We start from the raw sequence: 11,541 nt of genomic DNA, 5'->3' as shown, positions 1-11,541 counted from the left end.
CTTTATATGGGTTTGGGTAATTCTAATATCAATAAGTTGGAGTATTAAAAATTATGAAATTCTTAAAACTAAAATTAAAATATACACATATTTATACAAACTCATTATAAATTTATAATAAAAACCATACATTTATATATATATCAATATATATGTGTAAAATGTAAGATATTCAAAACTAAAGTTTTTCTTACATATAGGTCGGCATATATACGGTTTTATTTTCTTTGCACAAATAATAAATAAACAAACAATTACAAAGCCATATAACTTTTATTTTCATTTATAAAATTAAAAAAGAACTATTAAAATTAATTTAAATTTATATCTTTTGAATAAAAGTATTATTAAAAAAACAATACCAAAATAATGTTTAAATTCACAGGGCGGGTTTAGGTCAATATGAAAAGAAAACGGTATACCACCGGTGAAATCATAAAGTAACAATTAAAATAAATGATATAATCTAAAACAATAAACTAAACGAATATTTTTTACACAACCTATATTAATTAAAATTTAAACTTTTTAGTTACAAAAATCGATTCACGGTGTACTATAGGGTCAAATCTAGGGATTGTACACCAAATAATATATAAAAACTTAGGATTGTATATTTATAAAATACAAAAAAAATAGGTTATGTATATAGATTATCTTTTAAACAAATTACATATTCAAAAAAAAAAATAACAATAGCCCCGCGGTGTACTGCGGGTCAAAATCTAGTATATACTGAAAGAGGAGAAAAAACTGAAAAACTAGAGAGGTAAAGAACACATTCAGTATCGGTAGTGGAGAAGTTCTGACGCCGGTGAGGAAAAGCTTCACCAACATCGGAGAACGTGGCTGGATTAAAGTTTTCAATAATAGCGTATGGGAGCGTTTCTCATGTATGTCTAATTCTAATCTCCTAATCTTCTAACTAATCTTCTTAATTATGCAATTGATATCCATATGACTTTACAATCATCAAGGTATCAAGCATCCTTTAAACTTCAAAACATTTCTTTTCAACAATTTGATGCAACACTCGTCTCTTTTGATTTAATAGAAGACTCTTCAAATAAAACTTGTTTCTAAAAAATCACCCAATCTGGTTTTGTGATACCAGATTATATCGAATATCTTAGTTATAAATAGATACAACGATCTTATAGTTCTTGTGATTTCAACATCATCCCTTGCGAATATCTTGGACTATACAACATCATCATGTGCACTTGCAGTAGTCGTGTTATCTTTTGAGGTAAAATACCAAAGCGAAATAAAACATGCATCACTGTTAGTAATACTGGTAGCCAACGTTGTAAATGTTGTTTGAAGAATCATAGGGATGAGAGCCACATCGCGAAGTTCCTAAGATGATCGTCTGCAGCGTGTTGTTCCAATCTGGAGTAGTATGCATTCAAAGAAGAGGAGTGCATAGATCTGACCAAATGTAGAATGTATACGGACAAGCAAAGAAAATGTGGTCTCTAGTCTCATCACGTTCACCACAAAATGATTGCTCTTGTCCCCAACGTCACATTCACTGACCTGTAGAGAGCCTATCTTTAATGGCCAGCCAAATGACTGCTCTTGTCCCCAACGTCGCATTTGCTGACCTGTAGAGAGCCTATCTATAATAGCCAGCCAAGCTATATAAATGACACTTTAGGGGAAGAGGTACGTATGATGTCCCAAGTGCATTTTGAGGAGAAAAGTGGCTGAAACTCTCCTTCTTTATGCTTCCAAAGAATTTTATCTTGTCAAGCCAACTGACATGGAAGGAAAATGGCATTGATTCTATCGATAACTACTCTGTAAATTTGCCCCCGAGCTCGACGTAGATGCCATCTTTCATTTTGTACATCATCTGCAACATATGCTTGCTTGTCAATACCAAGATGAAGTGGTCCCCAGTCACCTGTTGTATCAATAAAACGCACTGCACCAGTCCAATTATCCCACCAAAGCATTGTTGATTTCCCATTGTTTAAGTCTACTTGCATAAGTGAAGCTGCTAGTTGCCTCATCTTAAGGAGTTTCCGCCATATCCACGATCCCACACTACTCTCCCAAACACTCTAATACACATTTTGACGACACCATGCTACCCAAAGTGATACAGATAGTGTGAAAAGTCTCTAGATGAGACTGAGCGCAAAAACACAAGACGAGTCTTGCATCCTTTGGTTTACACACTTCCTCCCAAGTAACTTTCGTTTTTGTGTCATCGGTTGTGTGACCATAAGAAAACATTGCACAAACTACCAATGATTTCAAAGCAACGCTTCGGGTAACCGAAAAATAGAACACCAAATTTTTATAATGCTCATGATGAGGGATTATGATATAACCCTATTATTAATGTTTTTGGCTATGTTTTAGATACAAGTTTTAGAGTCTTTTTGTTATTTCTAGTCCTTTTAGAGTCTTTTCAAGTATTCTATGTATTGAGACAAGAATGGAGATAAGGAGATATTTTGGAGCAAAAACTGAAGAAACCAAGTCAAAGGACGAATTCACTTTCAGATCAAGTCGAGAGTGTCGATCGAGACACTCTTGCTATCGATTGACACTAGTTGCGGTCAGAAAAGTCCAAGATGGTTTAGAGTTTGAAGAAAAGGAAATTTGCCCCAGATTATTAGTCCCTTCACGTTTTTAGGTCATATATATATATTTAAAGTCATTGTTTAGACCTAAAAAAAAAAAAAATCTCGATTGAATCCGTCGATCCGTCGCTCTCCGCCTCCATTCGATCCGTCGGTCTCCGCCTCCGTCTCCATTCGATCCGTCGCTCTCTGCCTCCGTCTCCATTCGCTCCGTCGCTCTCCGCCTCCGTCTCTCTCCGCCTCCGTCTCTCTCTGTCTCTCTCCGCCTCCGTCTCTCTCCGCGTCCGTATCTCTCCGCCTCCGTCTCTCTCCGCCTCTGTCTCTCTCCGTCTCCGTCTCTCGCCGCCTCCGTCTCCCTCCGCCTCTGTCTCTCTCCACCTCCGTCTCCCTCCGCCTCCGTCTCTCTCTCTGTCTCTGTAGCTTCGAACCCAGCTGATCTCATACACCTGAAAGGTATAAAACATCCAGTTAATGTATTTGAGTTCTTGACTATTTACTAGTATTTGATTTTTGACCGTTTTAAACATTGATCACATATCACAGCCGGATCTTCTGCCTGCATCTTCTGCCTGTTTGCATCAGAACACAGAGGCTAGTTTTCACAATGAAATTTGTATTTGATTGATTTGTTTAAGATTTGACTGATGAATTGGTTGTTTGCTATTTGGTTTTAATGAACTGTTGTTGTGAATGTGAAAATATGAATATATATGTTTGTTTGATTTTTGTTTGGTGTTCTTATGGGTCTGTTTTGTTTTCTTTATGGGTAAGCACAAATAATGGTCGACAAGATATGGGTTCATCTTAACAGGTATGTGAAAACATGTTATAGTCATGTATATAGTGGTTTAATTGATATGTTAAATTTTGTAAATGGTTTTTTGCTTTCATCTTACTTCTATGCAGAACCGATCCTGGTTATGAGAGTGGTGCTTGGGATTTTGTGAGGTCTGTGGCTGCAGGTTTAGGAGAACATGCGATGATTATTTGCCCGTGTATTGTTTGTCGCAACGTTGATCGTCACTTAGCTGTTGATGTTGTTGATCATCTTGTAACAAGGGGAATGGATTGGAGTTATAAGTTGGGGACGACTGGTATCATCATGGAGAAGTGAAATCAGTATCTGATTGTAGAAAGAACGCAAGTCAGTGGAACCAAGAGATTTTAGGGTTGTTCAAAGCTGCTGAGTTTATAGATGAAAAGCTGGTTAGTCAAGGTGATGTTGATGAGGCTGATGATAAGGAAGAAGTTGAGTTTTCAGCAAAGCTAGCTGATGCAGAAACACCTCTCTATCCAGGTTGCACAAATCACAGTAAGCTCTCTGCGATTGTTTCACTCTTTAGCCTAAAGACTCAAGGTGGTTGGTCTGATAGAAGTTTTGATCTGCAACTCGAGTCCTTGTCAAATATGCTACCCAAGGGTAATGTCTTGCACACATCCTTGTACGAGGTGAAGAAGTTTCTTAAAACCTTTGATATGGGTTATGAAAAGATACACGCTTGTGTAAATGACTGCTGTTTATTCAGAAATCAGTTTGAGAAGCTCGACAGTTGTCCTAAATGCAATTACTCACGATGGAAGATTAACACGCGAACTGGTGAGGTGAAGAAAGGTAATCCACAGAAAGTACTTAGGTACTTTCCGATCATTCCACGTCTCAAGAGGATGTTCAGATCAGAGGACATGGCGAAAGACTTACGGTGGCATTTCAGTAACAAAAGCACCGATGGAAAAATGCGTCATCCGGTAGATTCTGTGACATGGGATCAAATGAATTAGAAGTATCCATCATTTGCTGCAGAAGAAAGGAATGTTAGGCTTGGACTCTCCACAGATGGGTTTAATCCTTTCAACATGAAGAATGTTAACTATAGTGCATGGCCTGTTTTGCTAGTCAACTACAACATGCCACCTAACAAGTGTATGAAAGAGGAGAACATAATGTTGACATTGCTGATTCCTGGTCCAACTCAACCTGGAAACAATATAGATGTGTATCTAGAACCGCTAATAGATGATCTCAACCATCTGTGGGAAAAGGGAGAGTTAACTTATGATGCATTCAGTCACACAACATTCACGTTAAAAGCAATGCTTCTGTGGACCATCCAGGATTTTCATGCATATGGAAATCTAGCAGGCTGCAAAGTAAAAGGCAAAATGGGTTGTCCAGTATGCGGGAAGCACACAGATAGCTTGTGGTTGAGTAATTGCAGAAAGTACGTGTATATGTCTCATCGGAAGTCTCTGTCACCCACACATCTTTATAGGCGAAAGAAAGCATGGTTTGATGGTAAAGCTGAGAATGGAAGAAGAGGTAGGATTCTGACTGGTCATAACATATATCAACTCCTAAAAAAATACAAGAATGATTTTGGAAATGTAAAAGTAAAAGAAAGAAAGATGAAGATGAACGATTGTACTGGATCAACTTCTGGTACTGATGATGAATCCATTGCATCAGAAGAAGAGGAAGAACAATTAGATGAAGGTGAGCTTTCAAGATGGAAGAAGCGCTCAATCTTATTCAAGTTAGAGTATTGGAAGGTATGATTTATTATCAAAGTTATTCAAGTTCAGATTATTTGGAGTAAGTTTTGAAAAATAAATGTCTTAGCCATTTAAGTTATTATCTGTTACTATTTTGTCTAGGAAATGCCGGTTAGACATAACTTAGACGTGATGCACGTGGAGAGAAATGTTGCTGCTAGCCTTGTCTCTACAATGCTGCATTGTGGGAAGTCAAAGGATGGTATTAAAGCTCGAAAAGATCTGCAACTGCTTGGTATTATGAAGGATTTACATCCCCAAGCCCGTGGAAAAAGAACCTACCTTCCTCCAGCTCCTTGGTCTTTGTCCAAAACAGAGAAGAAAGTATTCTGTAAGCGGTTATTTGACTTCAGAGGTCCAGATGGCCATTGTTCTAATATTTCCAGATGTGTGAAGATAGAAGATTCTACTGTTAAAGGACTTAAATCACATGATTATCATGTGTTGATGCAACAACTTCTTCCAGTTGCAATCAGAGGTATAAGATGAATTCTTTTAGCTGAAATTCTTGCATAATTTGATGTGTTGTTTTTAATCTTCAATGTTATCCATTTATAGGTTTGTTACCTAAAGGTGTTAGGATAGCTATTGGACGCTTGTGTGCGTTTTTCAACAAACTGTGTCAGCGAGTTATTGACAGAGAGACAGTTTCTACAATGGAGAATGAAATTGTGGAAACTATCTGCATGTTTGAGAGGTTCTTTCCTCCAAGTTTCTTCGATATAATGGTGCATTTGACAGTCCACTTAGGCAGGGAAGCTCGTTTATGTGGACCAGTTCATTTCCGTTGGATGTACCCATTTGAGAGGTACAATCCAGTAGCTTATAAGGTTTTTTCTTTTACAGAATACTTTTATGCTTAAAGGTAGCTGTTTTATCTTCAGGTACATGAAAGTTCTGAAGGATTTTGTCAGAAACACTGCAAGACCAGAGGGTTGTATTGCTGAAGCATATCTTGCTGAGGAATGTATGCGGTTCTGCAGTGATTTCCTGAAAAAGACAACAAATGCAGAAGAGGAAATTGAAAGAAATACTGATTATGAGAACTGCTCTATATTGGAGGGTCGACCTATATCAGCAGCCACTTCAATTACTCTTACTGAGAATGAGAAGAACATAGCACATCTTGCAGTGATTCATAATATGGCGCAACTTGATCCTTATGTGGAGTAAGCTATTCTCTTAACTTACTCTTTATTATTTTTTTAGGATATTCACAATGGTTTAGATGATGTTTTGCTTTCTTTCAATTTTAGCATGCACCTAGAACATCTACAAGATTCTAATGAAAGGTGTAGACGGGATTCAGGATTTTTATGGAATACTCATTCTCAGAAATTTGCTTCTTGGTTAAAAGAACAGGTAAATTTTCTGGTTTTGTATTGTTTTATTCTCTGAGATGCTATCTATATAGTAAATGACACTTGTTTTTTTTAAATAGATACCTATGACTTCTGATAATGAAGATGCAGTTAAGTGGTTAGCATATGGTCCTCGTCTATGCGCAAGATCTTACACGGGTTACATAGTCAATGGCAATCGGTTTCATACAGTTTCAATTGATAGGCAGACTCAGAACTGTGGTATGTTGCATGAGGCGACAACAATGTGTATAGCTAGTTCAAAGGACAATACCCCAATGGTTGATGTTGTGTCTTATTATGGCCGAGTGGTGGATATTATACTGCTTGATTATAATGTCTTCTACATTCCTATATTCCGGTGTCAATGGGCAAATATAGGAAATGGAGTAAAGGAAGAAGATGGCTTCACACTTGTCAACCTTAACCAAAGTCAAGTTTCCTTTGCAAGAGATCCATACATACTAGCATCTCAAGCAAAGCAAGTGTTTTATTCAAGGGCAGATGAATCATCGAATTGGTATGTAGCTATGAGAGGTTCTACTAGAAGATACAGTGCAGAAGATGCTGAATCTGGAAATGCAGACGTTGGGCCATTGCCAGTATTAGTAGACATGGATGCCCTTGCAGATGACTTGGTTGATGATGATAGGAATGCCCGAGCTGACTGTGAAGGGATCTATGTGTGAAATCATATTACTTGTGATAGTTTTGATTGCTTATTATTGCTTATAATGTGTGTTTTGTGAGATTGAGATTGTTTTTGCAGCTCAAGAATTTGTTCTGATAACAAATCTATGTTTTGTTTCAGGTGAACCAAGATGGTGAATAATCGAAAAAGGAAATACCAAAAGAAGAAGAAGATTGACGAGTTAGCTGAGAGACATATTGAGACTCAGGAATTTACTGAAGTACAGGCAGATAATAATGAAGTGGAGGCTGATTTACTAGCAGATGAAACTAATGAAGTGGAGGCTGATTTACTAGCAGATGAAACTAATGAAGTGGAGGCTGAGTTAGTGGATAAAGAGAATGAAGATGCTAACAATGAAGTGAACAGAGAAAGTGAGGAACCAGTTGATGATACTGCTTCTACTGACGCTGGGGATCCTACTGTGGATGTTGCTGAAACAGCTGCTGAACCAAAGCGTAAAAAGAAACGAGGACCAACGAAGATGAAACACATCGCCAAGGACCCAAAATGAAAAGGTTCACGTTGACTATACTATTATGGGAGAACCTTGTGGTCCAGGTTCAGTACCTTTTGCATCCTATTTAGGAACAATAGTACGGGAACATGTTTCTTACACAATTCCGGATTGGAGGAAAGTTAGTGAAGATATCAGAACTGTCTTGTGGAAATCCATTGAGGTATTCTAATTCTCTCTGTTTGACATGTTGTTGTGATTTTGAATTCTGGATTGATTTTGCATTCTGTATTTTGGATTTGTATGCAGGCAAGGTTTGCTCTTGATCAGCCACTTTATTCTGATCAATGTGTACATCACGTTCCTTTGGGGCCTAATGCTTGTCGAGTATGGGTGGATGTTGTGATTGTTAAAGATGCTGCAGTTTGGAGGCAATCTACTGAAATTGAGTATATGGAAGATGCACTTGGAACTTCTATTGCCTGGCCAGAAGATAGAATTGCAATGGTTTGTATATACTTTAAGTTTACATGTATGAAAAATATGATGACAACAACTGATTTCTACACTTCAGATACCACCTTCTACACTAATATATGAAACATGAAATTAATAATGTAAAAGTTATATGATAATTAAAATTTATGCATATTCATTTCATAGATAAAAATATACTTATTAATGTATTGGAAAAAATACAATATTACATTTAGTCATTAATCTTACATATTTAGTCAATTTAGGGTATAAATTTGATTATTAAGGATAATATAATTTTTGATTTTTAAAAACTCTAAATAAATGAAACTTTAATTTTAAGTTTAATTTTAACACCATATCACAAAATTAATACAAAGAAAATAACTTCATATTTGGCTATTTACATAATAATCGTAAGAAAATTATTTCATTGGATAATAGATTAAGGTGTGGATCACCTTATTATTGATATCAACCGTTGATTAGTATACATCTAAGGGTCACGAATTATTAAGAGGACAATTAACTCATTGGCTCATTGATTAATGTGTGGATCACCTAACTATTCATATCAACCGTTGATTAGAATACATCTAAGGGTCAATAATCAAAGATGTTTTAATTACTTTCTTATCTCTCTTTATTCGATGGTCTTTCATCTCTCTCTCTTTAGTCGATGGAAACCCAAAAAATCGAAGCTTCTTTCATCTCTCTCTGAATCTACTTCTTCTGATTTACTTTCGAATCGAATCTACCTTTGAGTTCCTCAACTTCTTCTGATTTACTTTCGCCCAGAAAAGGTAATTGTTTTCTCTGAGGTTTTGTTAGTTCCTTATCTGATGAGTTCGATGGTCTTTGGATCCAGATTTGGCTGTTCGAGAAGACAAATTTGAGGATTAAAGGAAGAATCACTGTAAGTTAACATTTATTCTATTGCAGACACTTATTTTTAGCTATGGAATATGTGATATTGAAGCATGATAAGCATGAATTGTTGATATTCCTCACTTTGTTTATTGGAAATCGATTTGGTTATGTTAACTTTAGGAGAGCTTCAATGCATTAGGACTGTCAATATCTCTGTATTATAGTCTCTGTTTGATTGTGGAAGTTGAGCCATAGAAACGAAAATGATTTGTTGACATTGATAGTTGTGTTCTGTTACTACAGAACAAAGCACTGGTTATAGCCAGTCAATAGAAACTTGTTTGATTCTTGAGGTTAGTCCACGATGGATCCTGACTCATACTGCATCTGTATTGATATGCTTGTACGCCTTTCGAGTTAATATTGAAGCTGTTCGTAGGTTGAGTAATGAGTAGATGATAATTTAGAGAACTTGAGATGTATGATCTCATTGGCTTCAAAATTGGAACTGTCTCCTTGAACTTGTATGTTGCTAGTTTCAGTTTGTATTTGCAATACTTAAGATTCAAGCTTTTCTTAGGTTAATTCTATTCTAATTCGGAGAAGTTTGAGATTTGTGGTGTTGTCTTTCTCATTGGTACTGCAGAAACCGCTAGTTCAATGGAAGCTAAAGGACTCATATGCGGCCTCCCAGCTAAGAACGTTATACCAAGGCTCAGACAACAGCCACAACAGCAGGCAAATAACAATCAACAAAACGAGGTGGATGATGAACTGAAGGAGATAACAGAGCTAGAGTTTAGGCAGTCTTGTCCTCACCTTGGCTACTTAATATGGATCGAACTAGAGGAAGAAGACATTGATCCACTCTACAAGCAATGGTTCAGAAACATGAAAAAGGATGCACACAACAACACTGCTAAGAAACGCCCAAGAGAGGAAAGAGGAGAGTCAAGGCGCAGGAATCCATGAGTTCATGTTTTAATGGTTAATGTGTCTTTAGTTCATGTAATATCTTGACTTTGTTAAGTTAACTTTATGTAATATGATATTTTATGATTCATTGTCTTTCATAAATTAAAGCTAATTATATTTTGTGCAATTCAATATTTCAAACAACCAATTATATTTGATTCATTGCAAAATAGATTCAATATATGTTAAAAGTATATATCTTGCAATATATATACACAGCATTTTCTCACTGTCAAAATAAATATTAGATAGTACAATATAAAAGCCAATAAATCATATATTATAGCACGTATAGCACGATAAAAAGGCTAAAACATTATTAAATCGCAATTAATAGATGCTATTGTAAATGATATTATGACAATTTATAATAGCTATTAAATACTACACAGTAGCAAAACCAAAGGGCTACAAATCACTTTCTTATAGCATAGTTTTACGCTACAATAGTGTACAATTCGAGAATCATAATGTCACAAAACAATATCCAACAGCACATATAATGTGTCATCATTACCAAATATACAACATAGCAAAATTGCCATAAAAACGAACATAGTAGCAGGAAAAAAGCGCTAGTTATAATTAATAAATAGCGGAAGGTCAATGCTATAATATGTCAATATACTATAGCTACTAAAAACTGCTATGATAGGGGGGGCTCTACTATAGCTCCGCATGTAACAGCGTTTATAAATACGCTACGAAAGGTCTTCAGTAGCATTTTCCGTGTGCTATTAATGTCCTTATTTCTTATAGTGCACATTTTATCTCTTTAGGTGTAATGTCGCGAACTAATGATGCAGCAGTACTTTCCGGACATTTGTAATCCAAAATCTATGCTAGATACTATTCTAATACCTCTTTGATATTTTATGGCTTTGCTTGGACACACTGTTGGATGTGAGCTGCATCTTTTTTATTCTCTACAAAATCTGTTAGAACTGCCCCATTTGTAGAAACGAGTTTCTTGATAGAATTTTTCGACGCACGAGCCATAGTTGTGCGATGAAAAAATGATGAGTTGTGATCACTAAGGTGGAGCCAAATCAGTCGTGACTTTTTCTAGTAGATATTCTCCCCAATACCAGCAAAATGATTCCAAGTGAGATTATTCTAGTCGTGAATTTTTACTATAATGTGCGAGTGGGAGATGATGGTTTAGAACCGGTCATGCCCATGATTAAGACATAGCTTTGACTCAGTTTTGTTAACCGACAGCTACGCATGCAATTTGTCTATTAAATTAAATGAACATATGCATCTCTTGTTTTTGGTGTTGATGTGAGTCAAATTACACTAATGACTACTCTCTCAAATAAAGACGTTGTTATAACACTTAGAGATCGAATCCCACAAAGTTCTCAGATCACACAATAGACTAATAGTTTCGAATTAAGCTAAACAGAAAATATTATAAAATAAAAGACAAAAAAGCAATAAAAATTGGTCGTAGATTCAAATGATTAAAACGTCAGGTTTAGAGAAATTCTTAGGAAATATCAGAATAGTAGTTCTAGCAGTAAAGTAGGATTATTATCGAACCATTCTATAATTCAAATC

At 36.0% G+C, this 11,541-nt stretch overlaps 2 pseudogenes across 2 annotated transcripts; one reads left to right on the top strand and one right to left on the bottom strand.

The window, feature by feature from the left end:
- Positions 1 to 1,289: 1,289 nt before the first annotated feature.
- On the bottom strand, positions 1,290 to 2,343 carry AT2G05670 (annotated as a pseudogene). The gene has a single exon.
- A 1,024-nt stretch (positions 2,344 to 3,367) lies between these two features.
- On the top strand, positions 3,368 to 9,946 carry AT2G05660 (annotated as a pseudogene; the record flags this gene model as incomplete). Its single annotated transcript has 1 exon — positions 3,368 to 9,946.
- Positions 9,947 to 11,541: the final 1,595 nt, after the last annotated feature.

Source organism: Arabidopsis thaliana, chromosome 2, assembly GCF_000001735.4.
Source record: "Arabidopsis thaliana chromosome 2, partial sequence".
NCBI classification, from domain to species: Eukaryota; Viridiplantae; Streptophyta; class Magnoliopsida; order Brassicales; family Brassicaceae; genus Arabidopsis; species Arabidopsis thaliana.
This window is presented reverse-complemented; position numbering and strand designations above follow the sequence as displayed.